Raw genomic sequence first — 12,677 nt, 5'->3', positions numbered from 1 at the left:
TTGATATATATTTCAATACAAAAATAACAATAATCGTAACTAGATTTAGATTAACTAATTAGAATGTATAAAATTACGCAATTATTTTTATACTTTTTAGTGCATATTATATCCATTGTTTCTGAAGTCGGTTGTTTTTTTGTAAAAAAAAAATATTATAAAAGTATTAATAATAATATTAATTGCATAACCACCACAAACTTCGATAATTTATACGTCTAGATAGAGCCTCTTGCTAGACAACCGATCACAACAGGCCAGGTATTACTTTGGTGTGCGTCCTACACTTGCGTATTTGTTTGACACTTAGTGTGAGTGTGCATGCATTGCTCAAGATAGAGGTTAATTGTGAAAATCAATTTATTTAAAATCTAACCACACAAATAAGCTATTTTTTTTTATGAAAATAAGGGACCATACGAGCAGGACGTTGAGGTGATGATAATTGATACGCCCTGCCCATTACAATACAGTACCGCTCTGGATTATTGAAAAAATTTAAAAATTCTGAGCGGCACTACAATTGCGCTCGTCACCTTGAGTCATAAGATGTTAAGTATCATTTGCCCAGTAATTTCACTAGCTAAAGCGCCCTTCCGACCAAAACACAATAATGCTTACACATTACTGCTTCACGGCAGAAATAGGTGCCGTTGTGGTACCCATAGTCTAGCCGGCATCCTGTGCAAAGGAGCCTCCCAATGATATAGCTAGCCCCAAACTTGGTATAGCATATATGGGGCGGAGATAAGTTTCTATTTACTTAATGCAATATACATTTTTTATACTAGACGGCAAATAGGCAAGTAATAAATTACTTGCAAAAAATTACCTAATGGAAAGTAAGCAAATTGCCCATAGACATAATCTATAACAGAGGTCAAGCAGAAAGGCGTTGCGTTTGATATTTCTTTTCGCCTATTTCTACCGTGAAGCATTAATGTGTAAACATTATTGTGTTTCAGTCTGAAGGGTGAATTACTGGACAAGTTATTTAACATCTTGTCCCTGGGTGACGAGCGCAACTGTAGTCCCACTCAGAATATTTGGGTTTTTTCGAGAATCCTGAACAGCACTGCATTTTAATATGCAGGGCGTATCAATTACCGTCAGATGAACGCCCTGCTCGTCTCGTCCCTTATTTTCATACACAAAAATATGGTAGGTAGTAGTAGTATTTGAGGATCCGTATAATATACATAAATGACCGTGATTCGGAGAGAATTGCACCTACCGGGAATCAAACCTAAGCTATGAGATCAGCTCACTAACCACTAGCCTATGAGGTCATCGATTATGTAAATTTCATTTCTTTAAATAATCTATATTACCTTTTTTAGAATTATATCTGCATTAATATTTTATATAATGTAAAAAACAAATCACGTTTAAGTAAAACTTTGATAGAAGATCTTTCATGGAAATTTTGCGGAATATTAACGTGCCCTTCACATCAAAATAATATTCGGAGACGAAGAAACCGTTTAAATATACAAGTACTTAAATATAAGCATAAAAAAATAAAAATAACAATTGACATTTGCAAGACCATCTCAAGGCGGATTTCTGTTTATTAATTTCGAATTGCACAATAAATTTAAAATATATTATATTACAGTTTAAAGATATGGCTCATTGCATCTACTTCGATTCCTGTTTTTTGTTTGTGGTTTTTGTTATTGTTAAACTTACACAAATTAAATTTGTAAAAATATATTAACGAAGCGAGACTCGAACCCGCGACCTCTCGCGTTCCGTGCGAGCACTTTTCCACTGACGTTCATAAATCCTAGATTTGAAAGAGCGACATCTCAAGTCAATTTCCTAATGTGCAAATATTGGGGTTGAGCAGGTTATCAACTGTAAAGTAGATCCTGTAGATGGAGCCACAACCTAAGAGTTGAACAAGACATAACAAGATTTATGAACGATACGTCTCTCCAACGGTTGGCTAATTATAACTGTATCTATGAATGAATAATAATTTTTATTAATCAGTTTTTAACTTTAATATTTGAAGCCAAAAGACCAATAAGTAAAAATGAGCATCTTTAATATATATTTTTTTATAAGCGCCAAATATAAAAAGAGTATATTACATAATTATTATGTTAGTAACTCTATGTATGTAGTGATAAAATTAAAAAAAATATATGATGTACATTACCATGCACCTTCCACCGATAAATAGTTTGAACGAGATCTAGTAAGGATTTTTTTTAATACGTAAAATGATGAGAGCTCATTTACACTGTATGATTTTGAGCAAAGATTTTTTGTTTTTTCCATTTTCCTTTCTATATTACTTTTATATTATGTTACTTGCGGCTATGGAACCCTTCATGGGCGAATCCGACTCGCACTTGGCCGCTTATTCCCGTTATTTAAGAAGCTTGATAGGTCAACATTTCCTGCCTGTTGTCGTGTGAAAAAATTTATGAAAATAAATGATTTTTAAGTCCGCTTCGATTAAATTAAACAAGAATATTTAAATAATAACATATTTGCCGATTCAACTTTAAATAAAATTGCTTTGTTTATCTTTAAGTCAGTTATAAAATTTAATAAACAGGAAGAATTATTGTTCTTGTGATGTGCTTACTATTATGTATGTAGATTTGTTTATCTGCGGTCATAATAATCATGTTAATCTTGTTTTTTTACAAGAAATAAATTGGATTCCGTTGCAAAGCGTATTCATGTTTGGTTGTGTTTAAAAACTTGTTTTTTTAAGCCATCACATAAACACCATAATACCTTTAATATCCGGACGAGCGATGCCTTGCTCAGATTTGTAACCGACTTCAAAAAGGAGGAGGTTACACCGATTACTATGAGATTTATGATCCGATTGATCCGAAATACATGCCATTTGGTCCCATAAAATATTTACATAGATTGGCCGAGTAGTTTTCATTTTATGATCATTTATATGAATTTTTTTGTCTACCTGGATGACATAATTGTTTTCTGTGTACGGCTTGGAGCTTGCTTTGGAGTTTTCATTCAGGTTGAATATATATTATTATTAACTGACACTAAAACGTAAAAAATAAAAAATAAACTATGTTTAAAAAAACCGACTTCAAAAACTGAAAAGTGTCAAATAACTAAAAATTTAATTTAATACACCTCTAATGCAAATCTTTACCATTAATATTAATAAAATACTATTATTTGTATGTGCTACATATTGGTAGCTTTGAAGTCGGTGCCAAGCCAAATGTAATAAAGGTACACTCTCCACGCGTGACTTTGAGCTTCGTCTAGAACAAAACAACCCAAGCGGACAGACACGCATGGCCAAAAAACCTAAATAATTACAGTAAGTAAGCTGTTTATAATATTAATTTTTATTTTGTTTAGGGCTTGGCACTGACTTAAAACCTATCAATAGATAGCACATATAAATAATAATATTTTATTAATATCAAAGGTTTGCATAAGAGGTGTATTAAATAAAATTTTTAGTTATTTCATACTATTCAGTTCTTGAAGTCGGTTTTTTTTAAACGTAGTTTTTTTATTAAGAATGTACAAAACTCTTCTGCTTTCCGGATCACCCAATGTCGCTTACAATCTGCCTATTACAGTCTTGTAAACAGTGGCGAGATTTACCTGTGTATTCTAATGTTATAAATACGGATAAAAGTACTTTTTTTTAATTGAAACCTAGCTAGATCGATTTATCGCCCCCGAAATCAACTGTATACTAAATTTGATGAAAATCGTTGGAGCCGTTTCCGGGATTCAGATTATATGCATACAAGAATTGCTCGTTTAAAGATATAAGATTAACCTGTACAGTAACTAGTATGTAAAGATACGTTAATCAATATGTTAAACTGTAAAACTATTAATCAAACTCCAATAAAACTACCGCCTTTGTAAGCGGAAACCATTAGCCCTTCAACCATAAGCATGTGTTTATTAATGTTTACTCTCAAAGATACAATATTTACCTATATACACAAATCTACCTTATATTTTTTTATGACAATAAGGGACGAGATGAGCAGGATGTTCAGCTGATGGTAATCGATACGCCCTGCCCATTACAATGCAGTGCCGCTCAGGATTCTTGAATAACCCAAAAATTCTGAGCAGCACTAGAATTGCATCATCAATCCTTTGTCAATATCAATCCTCTTAAAGACGGAACACTTCCCAGTAAGATTTAGCGAAGTAGAAGACGCAACGAATCCAAATTCAAATATTTTTATTCAAAATCACTTATCGAACCTCAAAAACTACCACCCATTCAAAATAGATTGCCTCAGACCTGAGAAGAACGGGAGCAAGAAACTCAGCGGGCTTTAATTTATAAGAAAAAAGACAATGTAATATCGTATAATAAACATTTATAAGCTTTAATCTAATCCTCAGACTGGGGTCTGTGGTATCATTAAGAAAAACATTTTTAACAATTCTTTTAAATTTCGTAACACACCTTGAGATATAAGACGTAAAATCTCATTTGCCCAGTAATTTCTTTAGCTACGGCGCCCTTCAGACCGAAACACAATAATGTTTACACATCACTGTTTCACGGCAGAAATAGCCGCCGTTGTAGTTCCCATAATCAAGCCGGCATCCTGAGCAAAGGAGTTTCCCACTGGTGACTGAAGCATGAATGAAATATTACCGAACTTTAACCAGGTTGCATTGAATTTCATATGCATGTATTGCTGATTAATTATTATCAAGCAGATCGACAAATTAATGTGTCAGGATATGTCAAAAGACGAGGGGATGACCACGTAGGACAAATTGGTCTTAGCCTACTGGAACAGAAAAGAGGTAGAGTGTGCCTGCCATCAACCTGGTGGTCTAACATAAAACAAGACCGCAAGAAAGCCTGATTGTCATATCCGACAACCCAAGATCGTTGGACTTGGTGCAGTAAAGTGACCCAACCCCAATAATAGATTCAGGGAAGGCAGAAGAAGAAGATAGACAAATTAATTTTAGGCTTCAGCAATATTGTGTAGTAAAAACCAGCATATAGTAGCACTCTACTAAAGGCTGTTTCATAACAAAGATAATAGAGTAACACAAATATAGACAGCTCTATAAAACTGATATTACGCAAGTCTTATTTTATTGTTGCTTACATAATTTGCAGCCATTCAGTTTTGGTTATATGTATCGAGTTAAGGAGAAGTAAGGACAAATTATCTATACACCACAACACAAATTAAATTTGAAAACAAAATTCATGAATGATGCGTGCGAGCGCTCTTCCCACTAACCAACCGTTCGAGTTCGCGGATTCGAATCCCGCATTGTTCATAATATTTTTTTTTCAAATTGAATTCGTGTAATTCATCCCAGAAGTGAGGGTTATCACTTTAAAAAATAACAAATTATTTATACACAAATAGTTTTTTTTTACTATAACAAATCGGACGAGAATTGTACAATAGTTAAACAGAAAGAATGCAGCCAGTTTCTTAGTATTGGAAAATAAAAGAATGAGTAGTTAAGTATTAAACTTTTAAATTTAGTGCTTTTAGGGAAATAGTTTTGTTATAATAAAAATGACGCTGGAGGTTTGGATTATATATATATATAATACTATATATAATAATAAATACTAATATAATCAAATTCGGTTCAGTAGCTTAGGCGTGAAAGCGTAACAAACAAACTTACATTCACATTTATATTATTAGTAGGATATATATATTATAGTTACATTTATTCAAACAAAACAAATCTTATAACTATATTTACAATACTATGATTACATAAAATTAAAACTATCACTACGGGGAAGCGTATCAAGAATACTGGCAGCATTTTCACGTTGGATAGCAAGGTTGATCCGTTGACCGAAATAGCTGCCAGCGCTTGGGTTGCTAGTAGCCCTATCGAGAAGATAGTACTTTGTACATTCTCCACGCCTTTGGGCCCCACGGGCCAAGTGTCTCGACACCAAACGGCACAAAGATGTAAGACTCTGAACTGACGTAACTTGGTCATGGGAAGGGGCCAGAGTGTCGACGCAAGTGATATAGACGATTTGGTCAGGATTAGTTGGATGAGGGCAGCGTAGGACCGATCGTTGTGGCGATCTTTGGGCAAGGCCCTTGTCCAGCAGTGGACGTTTTCGGGCTGAAACGATGATAACGATACCTTGTCAGAGATAGCCCTTAGAATTTTGTTTTTGGATAGACTCGTCACAATTCAGAACGACGCAAACCGAGATTGGATGATGGCAACGATGTCGGGCATCCTTGCCTCTAAGAACATACTCGACTTACAGCAGCACTTCGGTATAATCATGAGATAGACGTAGAGAGATAATAGAATATTATGCACCAAGTCACGCGCGGAATATTGACAATCGCGGGTGGCAATGTCCTACATATCTCACGAGGTGCGTATACGATTTTTTTCCCATCTTGATGAAAAGCTCGCTTTTAGTCCCTGGTACGAGGGACAAAAGTCATCTTGCCAGGAGAGAATCGGGCACTTTTGTCCCTCGTACCAGGGGTTAAAAGACAGCGTTTCATCGAGGTCTGAAAAAAAATCTATATAATTGACCCTTCAATCATTAATACGTCTAGAAAGACTATGACAGCTGTGAAAACGTCGAAAAAATTGAGTTTAGATTCTCTACTCTATTGTGAGCAATATACACAAAGTGTTATACATATCGCGAGTGTAAGACGTAGCTTGTCACGCACACTAAACTAATATTTCTGGCCTGTTTTTATCGGTTGTCTAACAGCGAGAATCTCTATCTAGACGTATAAATTATTTAAGAATTTACCCTTTTTTATGTCTTGTTATGTCATCAAAACACAATATTAAATCACTTTATTCTACACTATCTATTACCAGCGACTTCGCCCGCATTTACCATATTAGTTGGTGTTTAAATGCTGAAGAATACATCCAAAACAATCATATATCTCATCGGTAAGGCAGCTTTCATAAGAAACGCTTTCGTTTGAACGTTGTTCTCCAACTTTTTTTATTGAAGAGGAGGACAAACGAGCGTACGGGTCACCTGGTGTCAAGTGATCACCGCCGCCCACACTCTCTTGCATCACCAGAGGAATCACAGGAGCGTTTCGTAGGATGTCGTTCCGTAAACATCATATAAGGAAGTTCATTCCACAGCTTTGCTGCAAGAGGAAGAAAGTTCCTTGAAAACCGCATTGTTGAGAAACGCCACACATTCAGATAGAAGAGATTATATTTTAATTTGTGGCGTGCTGTGCGAAGGTGGAATTCGGCGGCAAGAATCGGCTCAAACAGCTCTTTAACAATCCAATAGATGTGGTAGAAGACACACGATGAAGCGACTTCTTTTTCTTTGCAAATCCGACTACCACGATAAAGTACACAGATAAAGATACCACAACGGCGCCTATTTCTGCCGTGAAGCAGTAAGCATTGTGTAAGCATTATTGTGTTTCGGTCTGAAGGGCGCCGTAGCTAGTGAAATTACTGGACAAATGAGACTTAACATCTTATGTCTGCTGACGAGCGCTATTGTATTTCCGCTCAGAATTTTTGTGTTTATCAAGAATCCTTAGCGGCACTGCATTGTAATGGGCAGGGCGTATCAAACACCATCAACTGAACGTCCTGCTCGTCTCGTCCCTTAATTTCATAAAAAAAAGTGTTTTCATTTTTCGAGTTAATGTACAGCTTATGATATTCATATATGTGGCTTTCTATTTTGGTAACAGAATTTCCAAAATTCGTTCAGTAGATCCATAGATTGCCCCCTTATGAACTAACTTTATAATATATTCTATAAACAATAACACAAAAGACTGGTAGGTATGTGAGTTACCACTTAAGTTATAATATGTAAATAAGATGAACAGTATTTCCCTTAAGCAGCGGCTTTGTAAAACAATGAATGATTTCCAATTTACGAGTGTACTTTCACATTTACTTATCAATATAGATCTCTTTATTACAAAAACCGTGTTGAAGCTGCTTAGACACATAATGCCTCGCCTACACAAGAGACAAATTATTATATTAATTTTAATGTGCAATAATGGATATTATTCTGTACCTGAAGGGTATGGTGACGGGAACCCAATAACGTGGATATGCCAGGTTCTTGAAGAATAGTTAAAGCTATGGAACGATACAACTATAGACTTAAAATATACTAGCGTTTGATGACCTGACAGCCTGATTATGTCTAGCTACCCTGCAACTCAGAGCTGCTCGAATTGTCGGGGATCCAGTACTATGTGAACAGCTAGAATACTTGGCGTTGCGTAGAGACGTCGCTACATTGTGTGTCTTCTACCGCATCTATTACGGGGTCAGTTCCGAAGAGCTGTTTGCACTGATTCCTGCCACCACAAATAATAATATCATCCCCACCATCTCGATGTGTGACGTTCCTACACAGTGCAGTTTTCAAGATTTTTTTACCACTTACAATCAAGGTTGATCTCTTAACATCAGGTAACCCCTGCGCTCGTTTGTCCTGTTCTTCCATTAAATAGGGATTATAACAGCAATGTAATAAAATCTTAGTTTTACTATATTTTGATAGTTTGTATATTGATAAAATAATAAATTATTCCTACGTTTTTTCCAAAGACGGTTACTAATAATATCATCATCATTATCATCATCAGCCGGAAGACTGCTGGAGAAAGGCCTCCCCCAAAGATTTCCACTACGATCGGTCCTGCACTGCTCTCATTCAACGTATATGGCAATCTTGCAATCTTGACCAGATCGTCGGTCTATCTTGTGGGGGGCCTACCAGTACGTGGTCGCTATTCAAGAACTTTACTGCCCCAACGGCCATCTTTCCGTCGAACTATGCCCTGCCCACTGCCACTTCAGTTTCGCAATCATTAGGACTATGTCTGTAACTTTGGTTCTCCTACGGATCTCCTCATTTCTGATTCGATCTCGCAGGGAAACTCCGAACATAATCCTCAACATTGTACTCTGATCGCCCATGAGCTTTCTCGTAAGGTCCATAGTTAGCGACCACGTCTGCATACCGTAACTTGCAACACACACTGGTTGATAACCATCGTCTTCAGACACTGTCGTATTTGGGACGAGAAGATTGTACGGAGCTTCACGAATGCTGCCCATCAGATTTGGATTAATGAGTGACCTCTTTCGCTCAATTGGACCTGCCTAACTGGATCGTTTGTCTGAGGTAGACATTTCACATGATCTTCGTCTTGTCCATGTTCATTTTGAGACATACTCCTTGGGAAGCTGTATTGAGGCCATAATAATAATATACCTAGTCATATTCTGTAAATATTTATAATTATAATAAGGGCACGCGAAGAAATTTAAAATTGTAATACAGTTTATACCTAGTGTATAGCCGGGTTCCCCCAAGACTTTATTGTTCGATTTTCATAAATTGTTTAAAAATTTTAGCACAATAATTAAGGCACATTTGTTTTAATCTAACACTGATCAAAGTGTTACTTTAAATGATATAACGCTCATTTACATAATAATGATATTAAATTAATTAACGTTAATTATCGCGTGCGATCACGGCAATATATGTATTGTGTGCTTATGTTACAGTCAAAATGAATTTTCAGTCATTCAACATAACAGTACTACAACTAGGTACTTCTTGGTCCTGCTTCTTGGGCGTTGTCTGTTAGGATAGGTGCGGTTTTTCCCATAGAACAGAAGCGACACGTTCGCCTATTTTCGTTCTCACGTTTTCCTATCATTCAATTTGTTGGAAAATATCTGAATAGAAACATCCATTGAGTAGATTGTAGTCTTATGGCTATATATCTTTTGTGACGAATGACAATGTTTATAATTCCCGCGCGATTAAATCGCCATCTTACCGATCCAAACTTGTCTGGATTCCATTCTGGTGAAAAGCTGTCTGATGCCGAAGTTAATAAGACTTTTTCCGCTGGACTGACACCTATACACAAACTTGAATCATTTGATATGTCACTCTTTTATCGGAATCATAAGGGAGATTGTGTGGCACGTCCACGTATAAACAAGCTAAATACCTATAATCGTATTTAGCTAGTTAAAAAATTCGCATTTGAGCTTCGTCATTAAATGCCATAAATATAATTCATGATTATATCATAAAAATAAATTATTATCTGTTTAAAAACGCAACGAAGAACATAAAAATCATGGAGCGATAATTTTCAAGACATACATACAGCTTTTTGACTTTCAATAAGTGATATTTGAACTTGAATTTCCAAAGCGTTCTTTATTCGAAATTTAAATATATAATGTAATATAATATAATATTGACACGCTTCTTACACAAATTATCTTGCCCCAAGTTAAGCATATATAGCCTGTGTTATGGGTTACAAGACAACGATATATTTAATACGATATACTTACTTAAACATACATAAATACATTTTAATATCCATGAGTCGGAAACAAACATCCATATTCATCATATAAATGCTTGCACCTACCGGGATTAGAACCCGGGATCTCTAGCTTAGTAGGTAGGATCGCTAACCACTCGGCTATACAGTTCGTCAAATAAATTGGTGTTGGTGGTGTTTTTCTAACTGGTCAGTTGCACAAACTTTTAGTTAGTGAATTAGGTAATTAAGAGTTTTAGATAACTGCAACATAGTATACACTTATAATTGAATTCAATGCAGGCATTAATGAATGCTTCAATTTGTTTACGAATGCAACTGTATGCATGTTGCATGTACACACACGTGCTATTAACGTGTTAACATCATGCACGGTTTGATAATGAACAGTAAACAAGCATTGCGTTCTATTTAAGTGCTGCAAATGATTGCTATATCAATGTCAGATGGCAGAAATCTTTCATTCATTGTCACAAATAGAGAGAGTGAGATATTTTAAATGCTCGAGTATATGTGGTAAACAGAGTAATAAAGCATCAGTACCGCTAGATTATTACCAAAAATAATCTTGCAACAAAAATTATAGAAGTGCAGCTTTTATAGATTTATGGGCTTTTTAAAAAGCGTTACACGAGAGCGTCAGACTTAGGGCCGTTACACGAGAGATATATATATAGGTATGCAGAGTGGCAGGTGCCGCGCGCTCTCCAAACCAAAATGTACTTAAGTACTTTTCCAGACCTTTATGGTTTTGAAATGTACATAATTACGTTTATTGATTATTTGATCGACGATTATTCGAGCCGCTTCGTTGCGTGCGGTCAAATGGAAGAAACTGGTACTGGGAAGCACCCGCCCAGAAGTAAAACTTAAATCATAGTTGGCTTTTAGAAGAAAGTCCCTTTAAAACCAGACCGTCGAAGATAAGACCGCCACACATTCAGATGGTGTACGCGGATCTAAATTAGTGGCGGGTGCTGTGATTTGGCAGCGGGAATCAAGTTGATTTGCTCTATGGAATACTCCACGTGATCAATTTTATCTTTCTTTTTTTATCCAAGAGGACGACAAACGAGCGCGTCACCTGATGTTAAGCAATTATCCCAGCCCATATTCTCCTGCAACGATAGGAGAATTACATCAGCCTTGCCAGCTTTTTATAAAAGTTTATCGTCCTGAATATGCCGCGCAAGGAAACTCCTTCCCTAGTTTGGTTATTCGTGGAAGAAACTTCCTTGATAATAGAGCTAAACAGGTACGCCAGACATCCAGATAATCGGGACGATATTCAAGTTTCTGGCATTTCGTGCGAAGTTAGAATTCGGCGGCATGAATTTGGCACATACATAATATACTCTCGGAAAGCACAGGTGATGGTTGTGTTTTCTCTTAAGAACTTTGCAGATCGGATCCTTTGTGCAGAGCGCCATATTCCAGGTTCGAACATCTGTTTCTTGCTATCAGCTGTTGTTTTAGCTGACACATTAAACCAGGGATGTGATCTGCCACGGATTGGTACAAAGCTTGGAAGGGAATATCCACGTCCTGTAGTATTACAGCCACTGCAATAGAACAGGTACATCCACGGAGCGGCATTAAAATAAATAAATAAAAAATTAACTAATGATATTTAATTTCAGCAGCACGCTATTCAATGATCAAATTGCCACGTTCAAATCTGTAGACGAAGTTACAGAAATGTAGTTTTTGATAATAGTTTTATTACTATTCATTCATTTTTGTGAAGTAACATGAGATTTTTTAACCAACTTCAAAAAGGAGGAGGTTCCCATTTCATATGTTTTATTTTATGTTTGTTACCTCAAAACTTTGGACTGGGTGAACCGATTTTGATAATTCTTTTTTTATTTGAAAGCTGGTGACGAATAACACAATATCGTGTTTTTTTATTGGAAAGGATATACTTCAAAGAAGGTTTGGTGAGAGTTTGGTTAGATTCTGATTATGGGATCCATGACAAAGTAACGGAACTCTTCAATTCTTAGGAGCAAAATAACAATACTAGGCCAAATATTTTTTATGCTATCCGGATATTTGGGTCACCTACCGTAAAGTCGTTATGGTCAAGTAATTGTCGTAGTCAAATATGATGGATGATCAATGGAACTCCTTAACGACTTGCAGTAAGGGTACGATCTGTGGCAGAATAATTTCTGCCTGTAATAAAATTGCAATTCGTTTTCGTTCATTGCTGCATTGCAAAATTTAGTAGATCTACTCAAATTTAGACAAATTATTTGTTAGTGTAGTTCAGATTCACTAAAATACTAAAAATAATAAAAAATTCTAGTATACAAT

The sequence above is a fragment of the Leptidea sinapis genome, chromosome 15, assembly GCF_905404315.1.
Source record: "Leptidea sinapis chromosome 15, ilLepSina1.1, whole genome shotgun sequence".
In the NCBI taxonomy this organism is placed as follows: Eukaryota; Metazoa; Arthropoda; class Insecta; order Lepidoptera; family Pieridae; genus Leptidea; species Leptidea sinapis.
Note: the sequence above shows the minus strand (reverse complement) of the source record.